The sequence below is a fragment of the Myotis brandtii genome, unplaced genomic scaffold, assembly GCF_000412655.1.
Source record: "Myotis brandtii unplaced genomic scaffold, ASM41265v1 scaffold399, whole genome shotgun sequence".
NCBI lineage: Eukaryota > Metazoa > Chordata > Mammalia > Chiroptera > Vespertilionidae > Myotis > Myotis brandtii.
Window position 1 is genome coordinate 307464 of NW_005365325.1, and position 20195 is coordinate 327658.

The 20195-nt window shown below is 42.3% G+C and overlaps 1 long non-coding RNA gene across 2 annotated transcripts in view; it reads right to left on the reverse strand.

The window, feature by feature from the left end:
* Positions 1-714: 714 nt before the first annotated feature.
* Positions 715-20195, reverse strand: part of LOC106727272 — a 74175-nt gene continuing 54694 nt past the window's right edge. The window contains exon 3 of one of the 2 annotated variants that reach the window (XR_001363447.1): positions 715-1316. This is a non-coding gene — a long non-coding RNA (uncharacterized LOC106727272). Of the gene's footprint in view, positions 1317-19869; positions 19937-20195 lie in introns of those variants that run through there. The other variant, XR_001363446.1, reaches the window with a different exon arrangement.

Genomic DNA, 20195 nt, shown 5'->3' on the forward strand with positions numbered 1-20195 from the left:
TTTGCCAACATAACATTTCCACTATCCATTATAGATTAAGAGCTATAAATTGTTTACCTTCTGACCCAGTACTTCTAATTCTGGGACTTAAATAATAAAAAAGTTTTATACTCATAAATATTTTATAGCATTATTTGTAATTACAGGAAATTGGAAACAACCTAAATCTCCAATATATGAAAATGGTCAGATAAATTTTACAACAAAATGTTAGTTATTAAAATTACATTTGTAAAAAGTTTTCAATAACATGTTTATAGCTATGCTCCTGGAAAAGAGCAGGAAAAAATTGTATGAACTGTACAATCACACTGTACAATAAATTAAAAAAATCATGAAAAGGAAAAAAATGGACAGAAGTATTTCTAAAGGCTGACATTGGTTATCTTTAAGTGGTGGGACTATGGATGGATTTCTTCTCTTTTTTTTCCTACTTATTTATAAATAAGATTCCGAATTTGCTATAGTAACAGGTATTATTTTATAAAGGAAAGGATGTTATTAAACTTTTAAGATAACTTTACCTTCCAGCTCCCTGACAGAATCAGGCAGCCTTGACTTGGACATGTCAGGCCTGCCTCCTTCGGACCATGAGAACTAGTGAATGCATACAAAAGCTCAGAGACTCAGCCATGAACCCCTCCGGGCAGGTGTCAATCACCCATTCTGTGAGCTTCAAATGAGAACGCATTAAAAGCTTTTATTGCTGATCTACTATTACCTCCACAGGGCTAAGTAGCAATAGCTGTTGCTGGGAGTATCATTTCATAATTAGCTTTATTAGAGAAAGATTCAAGGCAAATCCTTAAATAAATACTTCTCAAGATGATGTTTTTTAGATACTTGTGTTTTCCAGGGGTAAAAATGGAGGTTCTTGAGCAGAATATTGAGATTCCAGTTGCCAGAATACTCACTCCTCTTGATTAAACCAGTAGACTAGGCACTGAAGGTACCCAGAGTTTGATCTTGTCCTTGTCCAAAAGAATCAGAAAGGTAAACAAACCAGGCCAGAGCAGGAGAAGTTGGGGGAGGGGAGGGACACATTGATGAAATTGGTGGACATGACTGTGTTTGTTATTGGCTGATCTGAGTATAAAAGATGTTCCAGGACCATGGACCTCATTGGTGGCCCTGGGCAAACGTAGCTCTCCCAAATGCCAAACTTCCTATCACTCTGTGCCCATTGGAAAGCCATGTTTTTTGGACATTTTGTTTTTTGGTCAATGAATGTAAGGCATCTTCTGGGCTCCATCGCTAGAGTAGTGTACTGAATAGATATGAATAGGACAATTCTTGTGGCATTACCTGGATGAGACCTGCAAGCAAAAAGAAAGAAAAAAAGTGAAGTGAATATTTGTCCCAGAGAAGCACGACTACTGGGGAGTATTTGCTTCCTCACTGTCACACTCCCCTGGGACAGACGGGGATGCAGCAGTTCTCTGCAGAGCTGCGAACTCAGCAGGGCTTGTTGCTTGGTCTCCCCCTTCTATCTAAAGCTGATACTAAGAATGACTATGACAGCAGTCACATAAACCTTGGAAGTAACTGTACCACTTTGTTATGTCTACACATTCAGTGCTGGAAGTGTCTGGAGCAGGCAGACAGCTGATTCCAGAACAGAAAAATGACCATTAAGTACTTACCATGAAGCAGCCTTTTTGAACAACTTTACATACATCTAATCCTCATAACCACCCTGTGAAATCAGTATTATCAGCCTCTGGGCCCTCCCCTCCATTTTATAGGTAAAGAAATCAAGGCCTAGAGACTTTAAACAAACTGCTTTTGGTCACATAAAAGCAACTGAGCCAACTAAAACTTGGAGCTATCTGATTCTAAAGCCTGTGCCCCTGACTACTTTGCTCCTTAGAAATGACAACCTAGGCATACTCTATTTTCCATGCTCTAGAAATACAGGTCAAAATGAAACAAGTCATTCTACAGTGTATATGTATATGTATATGTATATGTATATGTATATGTATATGTATATGTATATTAAATAATCATACTGTATGCATTAAGTATGTACAATTGTATTTGTCAATTATTCCTCAATAAAGTTAAAAAAAATAAAAATATTCTAAACCACAAATTTAAAGGAAAATAGCCCCACAACACCCTATTTGCAGTCCAATTTCTCAATGAACAGTGAAAGGCATCAGACCCTGTCAAAGGACTCTCAGACCCCAACTGCCAGGCAGGAGAAATGTTCAGGGACACCTTCTGGGTGAACCTGAGACTTCACACCATTGGCACCCATTCAGGTCACTTTTACAGGGAGCCAAGGGAGGGCCCTAGGACATGCTATGTGGCCACCAGCAAAGGGACTGGCAGAAGCTCAGCAGCGCGAGGTGAGGGATGGTCCACCCTATACCTGGGGTCAGCACCTCTGGTGAGTGTGCCTACCAGGAGCCCCTACACGGACTTTAGTGCCCACCTTCTACTGGGCAACAGCTTGTCTCTCTGTGGTCTCAGAGATGCCACTGGGGACCAGGGAGTCAGGGAGAAGGGGATAACAAGTTCTACAGGCCTCTCTTCTCAAAGGATCCATCCCTCTACCTGGACAGGTTCCTCTGGCACCTCTTTAAAGCACCTCTGTTCCCTAAAATAGGAGGAAGCTAGGGAAGAGCTTGGATCCCAGTCGTGAGAGTGGAGCCTCCTATGTAAAAACCACTGTTTATTCCTTCCAGAGACCACCTTCTTCCCTGGGCCCCTCTGGTGTTCATGGGGAGAAGCTGGATGAGGGAGACTGTGGGTAACAGGGGGGTGGATGGAGCTATCATGGGCCACAGTGACGATTGCCATTCCTCCAAATGCTCTGAAGGTGGCAAAAGAAGGGGGAATTCTGGGGTGCGAGAAAGCCTAGAAATGTCTCTGGAGCATTGAGTACTCCCCCTCACTACCAGCGAAGCTTCTCAGAAAGGGCAATAATGTAAACATTCAGCCATTAGAGGGAAAACTTACACTTTATGCCACCCTCCCCACCATTAACGACATTGGCTGCCCTATTAAAGTACCACTCTGATTTGTGTTTAATGATCTTGAAAGGAAAGTAATTGCTTGGGTATTACCATTCAAATGTTCTTAGAAGTGCAGATAGTATTTACAATTGGATTTTCCTTTCTGAGGGGGCAGGCAGGCAGGCAGTGTTCCCCGGTCCATTTGGTCCATTTGAAGCTGAGTCTGGGAAGAAGTCACCTCAAAAATGAGCTTGAGGATCTTGAAGCTCAGCGTGTGTTTTCCTTTCTTCTTTTCACTCTGAAGAAACTATTGGGTAATAGCCCTTCCCCTTTCCTTCCAGGGAGGGCATATGGCGAGGAGCGATTTTATGGTACAACTTAGAGGACAACCCAGTTGTCCTTTGGGAGAACAGCACAAGGCATTGGTGCTGAATCAGCAGTTCAGGAATTTGAGGAGGGAAGACCACACAATTCCTGACAGAGGAGTGAAACCAAACCAAAAAGCAAGGATGAAGGAGAGACCCAATGAAGTCATAGCCCAAACAGCATTTAAATAAATATAAAGCAAATTGTGTTAGCAATGTCAGTTCTCCTGTCCTGCCTGAAGCTGCAACATTGATCTGTGAAGCCAACTTGGCTGTTACAGCAAACACACAGCTGAGTGGAAGGAGACCAGGCAACAGCACACAGTGTTGACCACCTGAGCTATGGCCACCCGAACTAAGTGCCAGTTTCAGATCTTCACTGGGCCACCTAGTAGCTGTATGACCTTGGAAGGAAGTAACTTACCTTCTCTGAGCCTCAGTGGCCTCATCTGAAAAATAGAAATGATCATTGGACCCACCTTGCAAGGTAATCATAGGGAGCCAAGGAGATTCTGGAAGCAAAGGGCTTTCTTTGCACAGCTCCTTGCAGAGAGAACGTGCTCAACCAATGTCCTTGATTAGTATTAATATTAGAAAAGGTGAACAAGGTTCTCACTGCCTTCAGTACCCGGCTTTCCATGAGCACTATTTTGATACCTGTATATTTTGCATGTTCAACATTAGTAGCATCTGGGTCTCTGGCTGCATACTCATTTCTTGGTACTCCTGTGTCCAGTGAAAAAGCAAAATACATTTAGTTATGAATGGGCGACACATTTCATCCCCTTTCTAAATAAGCCAAGTGTGAGAAAGTTCATTTGTTTTAAATCAGGGTTGAGAAGGTATTACAGACACAGCGCATAGGGGTTAAGGTTGTCTCTTTGCTCTGTAATTTGACATTCAGAATTGGTATGAGTCACGTGAGTGGATGAAGTCAATGAATGGCCGTGGTTTTCATTGTTAATAAATTAACATCCGATACATAAAGCCTACTGGTGGATGTACCCTGGGGGTGTCTGAGTTACTTGACCTGAGGCCCAAGCATAAAATTGGTACTGTGTGTTCCTGCTGCCACCACACAGAACAGTCTCACCTGCTGTGGGGCACTGGGGGAAGGGACCTGATGCGCTTCTGGGTCATTGATGCACTTCTGGGTTATTGTTGGACATAAAGTGGTCTGGCTCTGGGTCAAAACAAATGTGGCCCTTTCAAGTCTCTAAGGATTGGGGCACGTCCTAAAAAACATTGACAAGATCATAATAGGTCCTTTATGACCATTTCTGTTCTCAAATGACATTGAGGCTGGTTTTCACAGACACTGACCTCAGAAGTGCCATCTCAGGAGCAGCCCGAGGCTGCAGAGAGGCTGTGCTATAAATGGATGCTGTGCAGCTGTGAGGGGAGCTATTTTGGGATCCCAGGGGGTCTCATTTGTACTTCTGGTTAGGAGGCTCCGAAGTGAAGGAGGAGCCTTCTGTGGATGGTGGGGAAAGACCAAACCAGACATAGCCTTTCTTCCTCCCCAGCCTCCTCTCCTGCCGGCACCTGAGGCCCCATCCACTCTTTCTTCAAAGTCTTCACTGGCATGGGTGCTAGAGCTCTGTGGGAAGGGAGAAAATGAAGCAAGTCATCTCCCAGCCCAGGGTGTCTGAGGACATTGCTTCCTCTGCTGTGTTCCCAAGAAGACTATCTGACCTTTGCAGGTGGGGGAGGTGCCAAGGCTTCAGGCTCTGGTTGCCTTTTGCATCCACTTCAGTGGCTTTTGAACAGGAAGGAACCTGGCAGCTGAGGTGAGAAAACAGGGTATTAGACTCATCTTCACAGCTCAGCTTCTGCCCACTCTGCAAGGCAAAGAGGCTGGTCCCTTCTCCCATGTGCCCCAGGCTTAGGTTGGTGAGGCCTTAGAGCCCTTTGAGCACTAGAGTTCAGAAGGATGGCTCTCCTTTCTCTCCCCTTCTAACTCACAGGAAATCACCTCATTGGTCATGTTGGGTTAGAAGAAATGGTAGATGAATGGTGTCCCCTCCTTTTAGCCCACGCTTCATGGATCACATTAATGGCTGCCATCTTGAAAACAGACCACAGATGTAACTGGGAAGCTTATATGGCTTAAGTAGGTGCACTTCAGAGCTCACAGAACTGGGTTGCAATGCTGTATTGTTATATCCTAGTTGGGTGGCTTTTGGCAAGTCTTTTCACCTTCCTTGGACTTAGGCCCTCACTTCCAAAATGGGAACAACTATCATATTTGTCTCATGGGATTGTTGTGAGAATTAAATGTGGCAAAATACTTTGTACATGGCATATGGTCAGTGTTCTGAAAATATAATACATTAGTGGCCCAGTGCACGAAATTTGTGCACATTAAAAGGGAATTAATTAGAGGAAATATTTTAATATTGCTATTTACCTTTTCCCTATAATAGAAATGTCAGAGGTGAAAGAAAATTAGTAAAATGTATGTGAAAATCTCCCTCCTGTCAGAGTCTGGGGCACGCCGCGGGACCCAGAGTCAAGTCCCTGCCCACCCGTGCGTGCCTTGAAATCACACAACACCCAGACCTGGCCAGCCCCACCCCTGTCAAGCCCTGCAGGGTGGAGGGGGTGCAGCCTCAGGTCCCCTGGCCCGACCTCAGGTCCTCAGCTTGAGGGCACAAGGGCATGATGACCATTTGCATATTAGCTCTTTATTATATAGGATTTTTGTAATGGATATATTATATCCATTCTTACTAATGGATGGAGAGGGAGATGGGATGAAACTCTTGAAATTGGGACCTGCATAAGGACCCTAGTTCTGACTTACCTTGTCATTGTTGAAGAGCCTTCTTGAACCAAGAAAAAGGAGAGTGACAAGGTAAGAAGAAAGGAGGAAGGAAGTAGTCAAGCTTTTTATGCCTATTAATTAGGCCTCAGGCTGGTCCTGGCTGGTTGAACTTGGAGGAACTCTTGGTATTGAGAGCCTAGAATCCCAGCTATTTAAGAAAGATAGATATCTGTGCTTGTATTTAGGTTACAACTTGTGAACAAACCTCTCAGCTCTCCAGGAGAATTATATCAATAAACTACAAGCGACTATAGAATTAGAGTTCATATCTTCTCCTTACACCTGAGGAAATAAGACTCAGAGAGATAAAAGGACTTGCCCAAGGTCACACCACTTAAGGGCCTACACAGAGAACCAGGTCATTCCACTCGAGATGAGAATTGTATGAAGTGCTGCAAACCCAAACAGTACTGTTAGACTGAAGGTTAAAAAAATGTCTTGAGTTGAGTCAAGTGGCTTTTTGAATATTGTAAAATGAAGCATTTGATTTTTCATGGAAAATATATCACATGGTGGTCTGGATACTATTGTTCCCTGAAAAAGAAATCTTGTTAGTGGATGGGAGGGGACATGTACTCAGTCCCATTAAAAAGATCCACAAATCTGTTTAGGAAGTAACAGGCATAAAAACTTCCCCAGAACCCCAAGAGATTCAATAAAAATTCTCCAGCTGACCTCACCAGCCACTTTCAAAAGCCAAGGATGAGAAATGAGCCAAGAAGGGGTTCCCTGTTGTTGAAATTTTTGGTAAACAAGGGCCTTGACATCATGCAAGTGTCAAGAGCCAGATAGTGGCAGAACTTAACAGTAGAAACTTCCCCAAAATCTAGTTGTGTCTGAGCAAGTATGGAACTCTGTGTCTCTCAAAGAATGTCTTGATTCTCAAAGGAGCCCAGCTCATCCTCCAGGCCTTGGTCTTTCCAAAGGTCATATGAAGAACCTGTCCGAATCCCCTCTGTAAAGGCAGATATTGAAACCATTATCTATCATGTTATTTGATGTCACAAAGAGTGTGACCTTATAAGCATGCAAACAAGACACTGTGCTGGGCTGCATATCTGGCACTTTGGCCAGATGGGTCATGCTGTGCTGTCTGTTCCTAAAACACATAGATAGGAAGGTACTGACATCAGGCTAGGCCTTGATTTATTTTAATAAGTTACCTCATGGTCTCATGGCCCCTTCCCAGCACGCAGGCCTTCTTTCTCAGAAGCCGGAAGTCTCATTCCAAATTTGGGAGACAAAAGACTGGAAAAAGTATACATAAAGAGAGTTTCCTCCATATTGGGGGGGCCCAGAATTTGAAAGACACATTTTTCTCTGGGCCTCCACAAAATTTAATAATAAAATGTAACTCTTGCAGTCAGCGCTGCAGTTCAGCCTCTGCTTCGGCAGGGTGCTGTGACTGTAGTCAGCTGGCCAGCTTAATAAAGGCTCCTAAATTTAAATTCTGAGTCAGTGGTCTATCTTGCTGAGTGAACCCATAACAACACTTTGTGTGTGAAAGGGGGCACTATAAACAGGTTTCCTGAGACAATATGTGTACACTGTGACTATCCTGGATGTGTGGTTACCCAACTTAGAAAAATCAACATGGTATTTTCCTATTGAAATGTAAAACTTGGAAGTATATGTTTGAACCAATGTCCTCCTTTTATATCAGGCCATGGGGGAGGGAGCAGAGCTATGTAATCTGATATTTTTCCTTGTTCCTGGGCTTCCAGGAAGTTCAGTATTAAGTTTTATATCAATTGCAACAATCAACCCTAGTTTCTGATTCCCAGTACAACTACTTCCTCATCCTTTTACCCAACCTCGTTCTCTACCTTTAACATACACACTCCTGGATCATGCTCCCCACATATCAAATCTTTATTTTAATAAGTTACCTCAAAATCCTTTGTAAGCAGGTTAGCAACACACATCCTGAATTTTCTAAGCAGTTTTACATCACATATTCAGCTTTATTTTCCTCATAAATGATGTGAAGTCCTAATAAATCCCACCATTTTGCCTTCCAAAATGAATTGTTTCATTAAGCAAGCACTTTTTGAATTCTTACTATGCATTAGAATGGTGATAGGAATATAATCAATCAATAAAATAGACTAAAATTCCTCTCTTTGTGAAGTGAGGCAGATTATTAATAAATAATAAACTCAACAAGTAAGCAACTTATATAAAAAGTTTTAGGATGAGAAGTGCAATAGAAAAAATATAGAACAGAGTAAGGGAAGTGGGGAATATCAACCATTGGACAGCACAATTTAAGTGGGATGATCAGGGTGGACCTCATTGAGAAGGTAACCTTTGAGTAGGATGAACATATAATTTATCATCCAAATTGGGAAACGTTTAAGAGTGCAAGGGGAAGCTATTCATAATTACACTGGAAAACAGGTGCAAACTAGGACTGTCCTAAGCAAACAGGGATATACAGTAACCCACCATTTGAGCAAAAGCTTGAAGGAGGTGGGAGAATCAACATAGCAGATACCTCAGGAATAAGTGGTTCAGGCAGAGGAAACAGCAAGTTCCAAGGCCCTGAGGCCAGAGCATGCCTAGCAAGGTAGAGCAATAGCAAGGCATCCGGTGTGTTTGGAATGATTAAGCAAAGGAAGAGACATATGAGATGAAGTCAGAGAGTTGCTGGGACCCTATATGTGTAGGCCATTATAAGGGCTTTGGCTTTTTTTCTGAGAGAAATGGAGAGCCATTGCTGGCTTATGCTTTTCCAAGATTAACATTGGTTGCTGTATTGAGACTACATGGTAGAGTTGGTAAATAGGAAAGCAGGGAGACCAGGTAGGAGGTAGTAGCAGAAGTGGTAAAAAGTCAGATACTGGATAGGTATAGGTATAATCAACAGGGCTTTTTGTTGAATTGGATGTCAATTGTAAAAAACAAAAACAAAACAAAAAAAGCACAAACAAACTAGGGTGTTTCTGGGGTTTGAGGCCTGAGCAAATAAGAGGGTGGAAGCACATTTACTAAGATGGAAAGACTCTGGATGGAGCAAGTGGAAAAGGGAAGAGCTGTGATGGTCAGGAACTCAGTTTGGGACCTGAGAAATCTGAGTTGTCCCTATGAGATGGAGCTGTCCAGCAGGCCAGTGCCTATACAAGTCTGAAGTTCAAGGGATAGGTTTGGGCTAGAGAGCTACATTTCAGAGTCAGCAGCATGTGAATGCTATGTAAAGCCATGAGAAGGATGTAACTCCTCATGTCTCCCAGATCACCCCTTACACCTTGAAGCAATGCAAAAACCCTTTTGCAGGTTGAATTTTTGTTTCTGGACAAAATAAATCAGAATGCTCATCCTTCAAGGCCCATCACCAATCTTAATTTTTCATGAAGTCTTTCCTAATTACTGCAGTCCCTATGGGATGCTCTTAATTTATATAATTGTCTGCCTCACTGATTCATCCATTAATAACTATCTGTTGAGCAAATTCTGTATGCAAGGCCCAGTGCTGGGTGCTGTGGGGTACGAGAAGCAAGAACATGTGGTTCCCACACTCAGAAAGCTGACGTCCAGCTGAGCAAACAGAACAAACATTACTCAAAGCACTGGAGAACATCAAGTTCTTTGAAGAGTCAGTCAGTGACATGGAGGAAGTACCTCTTTAGTTGAGTCTTAAATAAAAAGACAGCTTCTGGGGACACATTTTTTTAAAGTGTAGGAGAGTGGATGGTCTCTCTCCTAAAAATATTCTGGTTCTAAAAATCTGTATTTCTATGAATACTGAGAAACTGAATTTTTCTCCAGAGGAAGAGTGGAGTAGGGTGGGGGACACTTTGGAAGTGGCAGCCCAGGAATAAAAAGAAGATGGGTGCAATGTCTTGGGGGGCAAGAATGAGCACGGGTGGGATAGGAGATACTGAAAGATAAGGTCTGGGGGAGACATTTCACATGGTGAGCAACAGAAAATGAGTCTGCACATAAAGGAGCATCAGAGCCCAGCTTGATCAATGTCATAGGCATGATGGTGGCATGACAAGCAGCTGTGTCACAGGAATAGACTGAAAGAAGGGGTGAACAAAAAGTGGGGGTGTGAAATTTTTGTCATTATCCAGACAAGAAGTAATAAAGCCTTGACCAAAAGAATTGATTAGAGATGAGGTCTGCAGGAGACCTTTCAAAGAAAAGAAAGGACATTGTGACAATGAAGGATAATACTTGCCAAGAAAGGGAAGCATGGTACCAAGATTCCACTGCTGAGAGGAGAAGAGCGGTGGTGGGGGCACTCACTGGTGGGCATGGGAATGGGCATGGCATTGGTAAAGAAGGTTAGGTTGAATTGATTGAAGTAAGAGTGGAGCATCTAAGAACAGGAGAGGGTCAAGGTTAGAGATGGAGAAGTGGGAGTCTGCCATGTGGAGCTTAGGCATTAGTGCCCATCTGCCTGTTTTACCTCCCCACCTAGATGCTTGATATACTTCCTGCTTATATCCTTGCAGTCTGTTGGGAGGCAAAATAACGAAGTGATCAAACACATGGGATCTGGTATCAGATTTCCTCCATGTGATACCTGGTTCTACCCCGCACTGGCTCTAGCTATATGACTCTGGCAAGTTACTTAGCCTTTAGCCTTTTTAAGCCAGAGTTTCTTCAGTAAAATGGGGGAGACAATAGTAATTGCCTCATAGGTATGAGTATTAAAATAGACTTTGCACATGGAAAGTATTCAATTATGTTGCTATTGGTACACATGGTCACATTTCAATAAATATTCACCGATATCAGTGAAAGTAGAGTCCGTGGAGCTAACATTTAAAATCATGCAACCCCCTAAACCAGTTCACCAAAGGGAAGGTTGGGGGAGAGAATGAACACTTACTGAACACCTGCCATATGCCAGACACTTTGCTAAATGCTCAGTTGACCTTGACAACAACCCCAGAAGGTAGCTTTATCCTCATTTTATAGACTAGGAAGTAGAAGCTCATAAAAGTTAGCATTTATGAGCATTTAAAAATTCTAAAAGGACATGTTCCAAATTGTTATCTTCTTACTTTATAGAGCTCTATGTTACTTAAAATTTTTAACAAATATCTATTGTTCCTATAATCAGCAAAAAAAAAAAAAAATGGTCTTTCTATTTTGGGTGTGGAAGGGAAATAGGGGGTGGAACTGGGCAGTCTCGGGTGGTTATCTAGAACAGCAAGCCTCTGCTGCAATGTTGCCCTGAGCCCCGAGGAAAAGAGTAAACTCTGTGCAGCACTGAGAATTTAAGAAATCAGGAGGGAAAGACAAAAAGGAAGATGGGTGAGCGTGTAACGTATCTGAAAGAGATTTCCATCTAAGATTGTTAAAAAACCAAAAAAAAAGTTTTCATGCTTAAAGGGATAAACTTCCTTAATCTGTCACATACTCTTAATCCCTAGATGAGGTGTCTCTGTTCTTGAAAAGTGGACACAACTTCCCTATATGTTGATCCCTAGGGCCTCAGACAAGGCACAAGCATGATTAATTCTGTAACACCAATGAATGTTAAAACAAACCAAAGCAAACCACAGAGGACTGGAAGAGTCTAGATTAATTCTGAGGTCAAAAGCTTGTTCTCATCACATCAAATAATAACCTCTGGAAAAATATGAGAGAAAATCCACTGATAAGGGAAAAACCGCCTCTGTAAGGGGATGCTTCAGTTAACTGAATGTTGCTTTTAAAATAGCATCTCTGATCAGTACCAAGTTATTTGTGTAATTCGAACCTGGTAATAATGTCAGATATGTTAGGCAACATTACTTCATCTAAAAGCTAGTTTTTAAGTTACTGTGCTGTATTTCAAAGAAAGTAATTCATCTTTTACAGGAATCAGAGAGGTTTGCCCAGACTCCCAGGGAAAGCAGGGTGATCAAGATGTGGTGAATTAAATGCTATCTTAAAGAGAGAGAGAGAGAAAGAGACAGACAGAGAGAGAGAGAAATGAAGAAAGAAAGAATCTTTATAAAAGTTTACATTTCATATATCCTCTTCTAAAGAATTTTTATTCTGGCAGGTACATGAAAATGTAATTTAAGTCAACCAATAATTAACTTCTGAACATTGACTATGTTCCAGACATACAAAAATGAAGAAAGGTGTAGTCTCTTTTCTCAAGGAGGTCATAACTGATTGTGATAAATTATATCTAAACACACACACATACACACACAGTACTATGGGATAAAAGATAGGTAGCTATTAATTCTTTCATGGACCAAAACGAAGGACCTAGGAGGTCAAAGAAAAACTACCAAGAGATGCCTTGGTCTGAAGGCTTCCCAGCATATCAATGATCAATTTAGCATTCATTTTGCATCTTGCTGCCCATAGCCCTCTTGAGAGTCAAGAAATTAGTTCTGCTATTCCTAACTTTGCTTTAAGAACTCTGCCTGCTATTCTTAGCTTTCAACAAAGTCTGGTGGGAAAGCAAAGGGAATTCTGGACCTTAAGAACAGATTGAACAATTAACAAAAAGAACAGATTCAGGCATTTTTATCCCAGACAAATTTTAAAACCTTCAACTTGAGAGAATAGAGGCAAGATTAAGAATTAGCTTCTTGCTCTAGTCAGTTTGCTCACTGGTTAGAGCATCAGCTTGCAGACTGAAGAGCCTGGGGTTCAATTCTGGTCAAGGGCACATACCTCAGTTGCAGGCTTGATCCCCGGGCAGGTTGGAGCACGTGTGCAGGCAACAAGTTGATGTGTCTCTCTCACATCGATGTTTCTCTCTGTTTAAGAATTATCTTGCTCTAGTCAGTTTGCTCACTGGTTAGAGCATCAGCTTGCAGACTGAAGAGCCTGGGGTTCAATTCTGGTCAAGGGGGGCTACCTCAGTTGCAGGCTTGATCCCCGGGCAGGTTGGAGCACGTGTGCAGGCAACAAGTTGATGTGTCTCTCTCACATCGATGTTTCTCTCTGTCTCTCCCCCTCCCTTCCACTCTCTCTAAAAATATATATAAATAAAAATAAATGGAAAAAATACTTCTTCCCTCCAATAGGAAACTGATGTTACTTGGTAGATATGGAAAGGAAAGGAATAACAGTTCCCACCTCACCTCACCTTGACCTCCACTCCCTTCAAAGAAATAGTGTCATCCCAGCATGTGTAGGATCCCTAAGAGATGGGGATGGAGGAGGCTGGGGTCCTCTTTGCACACTTAAAAAAAACCTGAATCCAGCTACCTCTCTTGGATTCCACCCCTACCTCAATGTAGTTGGCGAAGTCTGGGACCATGAACTTAGAACAAATCGGCTGGTAATCTCCCAGCTCACCTGCAATCCAACATGGGTTCACGTGCCCACACACTGAGAACTAGGTTGCTCATTTGTTCATCAGGTTGGTCTTAAAGATGAGTCCACATTGTCTGAGGTGACCAGAGAGCTCCCTGCTTGATGGTAATGACCCAGATGACAAGAGTTACTATTGTTTTCCTTGAAAACTGGCAAGTTCATCAGTCTCCCGTGGCCTGTCAGTATGACCAGTGGGTTCTTCCTTAGCACCTTTGGCTACTTTCAAAACTGAAAATCCTCAGGTCCCTGAGTTGGAACACCTTCAGTCCTTCCCAGTGAAGAAACCATTGATTTCCCTAGTGCTATCTGGCTTCTGGGTTTGTCATCTCATCTGCTGCCTCAAAGGCATTTAGATAATAGTTGTCATTATTGAAAGTGATTAAAATACAACAAAACAAAACCTTAGAGGCCTTGACCTTTTTGGGTGATCTCTTAATTACCAACTTCTCATCTGCCTCTAATAAAGGGGCAATGTGTTTCTTTATCAGCACCGTGTGTGTGGTTTCCCTAAAAGACAGTCTTCTATTGTCTGTATGTGTCTAATAAATTGGATCTCTTCCTTGGGCTGTGGTATGAAGCCAACTGCTTCAGAAGGACAGATTCCACAAAATGGTAGATACAACGCATCATTGTGTGGCTTAATCCACATTGGGTTACAGTCTCTTCAGAGTTTCTCTCTTCATTCATGAGTGTTGTTTTTTTTTACCACACCTTGCAGACTACCAGCTTTCAAGACCCATGCTCCTCCTTCCCCAGGAACCCTTTTCTGGTTGTTCCAGAGAAAAGGCATGGACAGCTCATGAAGACTAGACAGCTATCATCATGGTGGCTTCCAGAGGCACCTGCCAGGCCTCCAGCACTCATTCATGCTGAATCCAGGGTTACAGTGATTTGGGAGTCAGATGATGGCCAACTGTCAACCAGGATGTCTCTCCAGGACCACCTTGTCGTATTGGTACTCAGAAAAAGAACCAAATCCTTATTACTGAGGTGGCAAGTTCCACCTCAACTTCGTGGCAAAAATAAAACAAGGATACTGGGAATCAAACTAAAATTTTATTTTTTCTCATTTAAATACAAGAAAACAAAAACCTTAGCAGCTTTGACCTTTTTGGATGATCTCTTAAAGACCAGCTACCAACTTCTCTGCTTCTGAGGAAAGGGACAACGTGTTTCTTTATCAGCTCCTTGTGTGTGGTTTCCCTAAAAGACAGTCTTTTATTGTCTGTATGTGTCAATAGAATGCGGAGAGTTATACTTTATGGAGTAACTCCAGCCAAGAGATCATCTTAGGATATTCATCCTGACTTCAGTTAGCATAAATGATTATCCAAAGAACAATACAGTAGTCCAGAGGCTAGCCGTAGGCTAAAGAATGCCAGTAGATAAGAACATGGTTCAGAATCTGGGTTCAGGTCCTGACACAACCTCTGACCAGCTTACGTAGAGCTAAGCCAAAGCGTCCTTAACTGCTAAACAGAGATAATAATACAACCTACCTCACTGGATTGTTCTAAGGTCTCAATGCAATGACAGGTAAAAGGCACTTTTCTCCATGCTTAGCACACAGCAAGCACTCAATCAATGTTAGCTGTTACTATTTTTCTACCTCATAGCATTGTATCTGGCACATAGTATATGTTCAATAACCATTCATGATTGTTAGTGACTAAATGGATGCAGGGCCTGGGATAGAAACTAACACCAAGCCCTACCAGAAAGGAAGAATGAGAGGCTGACTGGGCTAGTCTAAATTTAGCTTTCTCTGGTCTGGTTTTATCTGGAAACGTGAACAAAGCAGAGGTTGGCAGTGGTTATGGCAAAGGCGGAGGAAATGGAGCAGGAGAGCTGTTTCTCTCTGTCTCTCCCCCTCCCTTCCACTCTCTCTAAAAATATATATAAATAAAAATAAATGGAAAAAATACTTCTTCCCTCCAATAGGAAACTGATGTTACTTGGTAGATATGGAAAGGAAAGGAATAACAGTTCCCACCTCACCTCACCTTGACCTCCACTCCCTTCAAAGAAATAGTGTCATCCCAGCATGTGTAGGATCCCTAAGAGATGGGGATGGAGGAGGCTGGGGTCCTCTTTGCACACTTAAAAAAAACCTGAATCCAGCTACCTCTCTTGGATTCCACCCCTACCTCAATGTAGTTGGCGAAGTCTGGGACCATGAACTTAGAACAAATCGGCTGGTAATCTCCCAGCTCACCTGCAATCCAACATGGGTTCACGTGCCCACACACTGAGAACTAGGTTGCTCATTTGTTCATCAGGTTGGTCTTAAAGATGAGTCCACATTGTCTGAGGTGACCAGAGAGCTCCCTGCTTGATGGTAATGACCCAGATGACAAGAGTTACTATTGTTTTCCTTGAAAACTGGCAAGTTCATCAGTCTCCCGTGGCCTGTCAGTATGACCAGTGGGTTCTTCCTTAGCACCTTTGGCTACTTTCAAAACTGAAAATCCTCAGGTCCCTGAGTTGGAACACCTTCAGTCCTTCCCAGTGAAGAAACCATTGATTTCCCTAGTGCTATCTGGCTTCTGGGTTTGTCATCTCATCTGCTGCCTCAAAGGCATTTAGATAATAGTTGTCATTATTGAAAGTGATTAAAATACAACAAAACAAAACCTTAGAGGCCTTGACCTTTTTGGGTGATCTCTTAATTACCAACTTCTCATCTGCCTCTAATAAAGGGGCAATGTGTTTCTTTATCAGCACCGTGTGTGTGGTTTCCCTAAAAGACAGTCTTCTATTGTCTGTATGTGTCTAATAAATTGGATCTCTTCCTTGGGCTGTGGTATGAAGCCAACTGCTTCAGAAGGACAGATTCCACAAAATGGTAGATACAACGCATCATTGTGTGGCTTAATCCACATTGGGTTACAGTCTCTTCAGAGTTTCTCTCTTCATTCATGAGTGTTGTTTTTTTTTACCACACCTTGCAGACTACCAGCTTTCAAGACCCATGCTCCTCCTTCCCCAGGAACCCTTTTCTGGTTGTTCCAGAGAAAAGGCATGGACAGCTCATGAAGACTAGACAGCTATCATCATGGTGGCTTTCAGAGGCACCTGCCAGGCCTCCAGCACTCATTCATGCTGAATCCAGGGTTACAGTGATTTGGGAGTCAGATGATGGCCAACTGTCAACCAGGATGTCTCTCCAGGACCACCTTGTCGTATTGGTACTCAGAAAAAGAACCAAATCCTTATTACTGAGGTGGCAAGTTCCACCTCAACTTCGTGGCAAAAATAAAACAAGGATACTGGGAATCAAACTAAAATTTTATTTTTTCTCATTTAAATACAAGAAAACAAAAACCTTAGCAGCTTTGACCTTTTTGGATGATCTCTTAAAGACTTACCAACTTCTCCTCTGCCTCTGAGGAAAGGGACAGCGTGTTTCTTTATCAGCTCCTTGTGTGTGGTTTCCCTAAAAGACAGTCTTTTATTGTCTGTATGTGTCAATAGAATGCGGAGAGTTATACTTTATGGAGTAACTCCAGCCAAGAGATCATCTTAGGATATTCATCCTGACTTCAGTTAGCATAAATGATTATCCAAAGAACAATACAGTAGTCCAGAGGCTAGCCGTAGGCTAAAGAATGCCAGTAGATAAGAACATGGTTCAGAATCTGGGTTCAGGTCCTGACACAACCTCTGACCAGCTTACGTAGAGCTAAGCCAAAGCGTCCTTAACTGCTAAACAGAGATAATAATACAACCTACCTCACTGGATTGTTCTAAGGTCTCAATGCAATGACAGGTAAAAGGCACTTTTCTCCATGCTTAGCACACAGCAAGCACTCAATCAATGTTAGCTGTTACTATTTTTCTACCTCATAGCATTGTATCTGGCACATAGTATATGTTCAATAACCATTCATGATTGTTAGTGACTAAATGGATGCAGGGCCTGGGATAGAAACTAACACCAAGCCCTACCAGAAAGGAAGAAGGAGAGGCTGACTGGGCTAGTCTAAATTTAGCTTTCTCTGGTCTGGTTTTATCTGGAAACGTGAACAAAGCAGAGGTTGGCAGTGGTTATGGCAAAGGCGGAGGAAATGGAGCAGGAGAGCATTTCTGACAAACCCCACTTGCTTCTAAGTTGCCACAAAGATGATTTTGGGTTTTAGAGTGTAGCCAAGGGGCTTGGGTGGGAAGACAGGACAGGGGTGAGGCTGGACAAAGTAGCTTGGCATCAATTTTTTTAAAAAGCTAAACAAATGAAAGGAAAAATCTGGCAAGTAAGTCTGTCCAGCTGTAGTTTTATAATAAAAAAAAATCTGGATTGTAACCATTAAGGGTACCTCCTCAGATCAGATTCTGATCTAAAACCAGAATTCCTTACCTGGAGTTCATACATTTCTGGGGGTTTATGAGAAAGATTTGAGGGAACCTACCAACCATCCAAACTTGTATCTAAAATTCTGTGTGTTTGTTTGTATGATCTTGTCATGAGAGGAAGGAGAAAGAAATGGGGCTCAGAGCTATTATCAGATTCTCTAAATACTCTGTGACCCCAGCATTTTAAGAACCCCGGATTCTCTAAGGACATATGGACTTCATCAAGTTAATACGAGAATTGTTGGGAAATAGCTACATTGTGAAATGAGAACTATGTTCCACTTACCATATTGTGAGCTTAAGCATAAATTATACAGTGATAATATAACTAGAGCATAGTGGTTAAAATGGAAGTTTCTGGAATCATTAGTTTTGCTTCAAAACCTAGCTAAACAGCTTAGTAGTTGTGTGACCATGGGCAAGTTAGTTAAACCGTTTATTTCAGTTAGTTATTGCTGCCTAACAAACTGTCTCCAAATTCAGTGACTTAAAATAATCATTTTTTATTACTCACCAGTCTGGCAGTCAACTGGGGGTTGGTTGACCTAGGCTGGGCTTGGCTGCTGACAGCTCTGCTCCACATGTCTCCCACCCTCTTCTTGGGACCAGAGGACTAGCCCACATATGTTCTCTTGGCGATGGCAGAGGCACAAGAGAGCAGCAGAAACATGCTAAGTCTCTTGGGCCCATGCTCCAGACTGGCACACTGGCACTTTTGCCTCATGCTGTTGGCCAAAAGAAGTCACATAGTCAAACTTGGTGTCAGGGGGTATGGAAATAAACCTGCCTCCTTTTGTGGAAAGAATGACAGGGTTATATTGCAAAGATAGTAGATATGGAAAGGAGAGACGAATTGGGGTCACTATTGCAATTTCCATCCTCTACACCTCTGTTCTCCCCAAATGGAACAATGATAGATCATGCCTATAGCATCATTGGAGGATTAAAAAGATCCTGTATGTTAAAATGCTTTTTACAGTGCTTGGCACATAGATGTTCAATATCACATAATATCTCATTATTATTAACAACTATTTTTATTGCTACACATTCTGTGCTGTAGTCAGGCCTGGGTGCCTCTTCTACTTGCCCACGCTCTCCCCTTCCGATGTTGATTCTATGGGCCAATGCCCTTGCTAAAACCACAGTGAAGGGCATCCTGTAATATAACCAGCCTGTACTCTACAAAAATGTCAATAATGAAAGATAGAAGAAGGCTGAAGAGCCATCTACGTTACAAAACATTAAGGGGACATGATGACTAAATGCAATGTGCCATCCTAGATTGAAACGGGGCGGGGGGATCTACCTAAAGGGACATTATTGGAACAATGAGTGAAATAGAATATGGACTTTAGGTTAGATCAGAAGTCAGCAAACTACAGTCCTCCAGCCAAATCCTGCCTGCCATTCATTTTTATAAATAAAGTTTTATTGGAACACAGCCAAGTCCATTTGTTTATGCATTGCTGACAACTGCTTTTATACTACTTTTGTGACAGGTACCACAGGGCCTATTTACAAAAAATAATTACTGTGGGGCCCTTTACAGAAAAAGTTTGCCTATCCCTGGATTAAATAAAAAATTTTGCTGAATGTTCTAATTTTCTTATTTTTACTGAGGTTAGGTAAAAGAATGACTTTGTTCTTAGGAAATTCACACTAAAGTATTTTGGGGTAAAGTGGCATCGTGTCTGCAACTTGCCCTCAAATAGGGAAAGAAATTATAGAGAGAGGAGGTGGTGAGGAAGATAATGATAAAGTAAATATGCAAAATGTTAACCACTGGTGATTCTGGGTAATGAGTATGTTCTTGGGAGTTCTTTGGATATTTTTTTGCAACTTTTCTGCATATTGGAAATTTTCTCACAAAGGAAAGGGTTTTTAGAAATTGCAGGGGCTTTGCCAAAAGTAATGCTAAGGAGATCCTTTCTCGTTGATGTATTTTGTCAAATGCCCACTGCTCCTCCCTCACTCCTCTCCCCAACAGCTTCTCTCTCGATTTGCTTGGCCCTGTGGCTTTCCGCTTCCCTCTAACCTGGACACGGTGTGCCTGGGCCAGCTGCCTCTGTGTTATGTGGGCCTGCGGTTCTGTCCCATGGCATCTCCGTCTTCTTGGTAGTTGAATAGTTTCAGGATTGAGGTTCAATCTGAAAAAATTCCCATATAGAATTCTATGAAACACCCTGTATGTCACTACTGCCCCTGGCTGCTGGAGCCCAGGGTGTTTTAACAATTCTGCCCCCGCTGTCACATCGGCCACTGGCTGATCGAGTGAAAAACTTCTGGTCTCCCTTCAGCCACGTTGCTTTCCTATGTCAGGTTGAGGAAGCTTGAAACAAGGTGGTTGATACCTATTATTTTCTTCTCTGCAGAGTCTCAATGGGACAGAATTTCACCCTAAGGTGT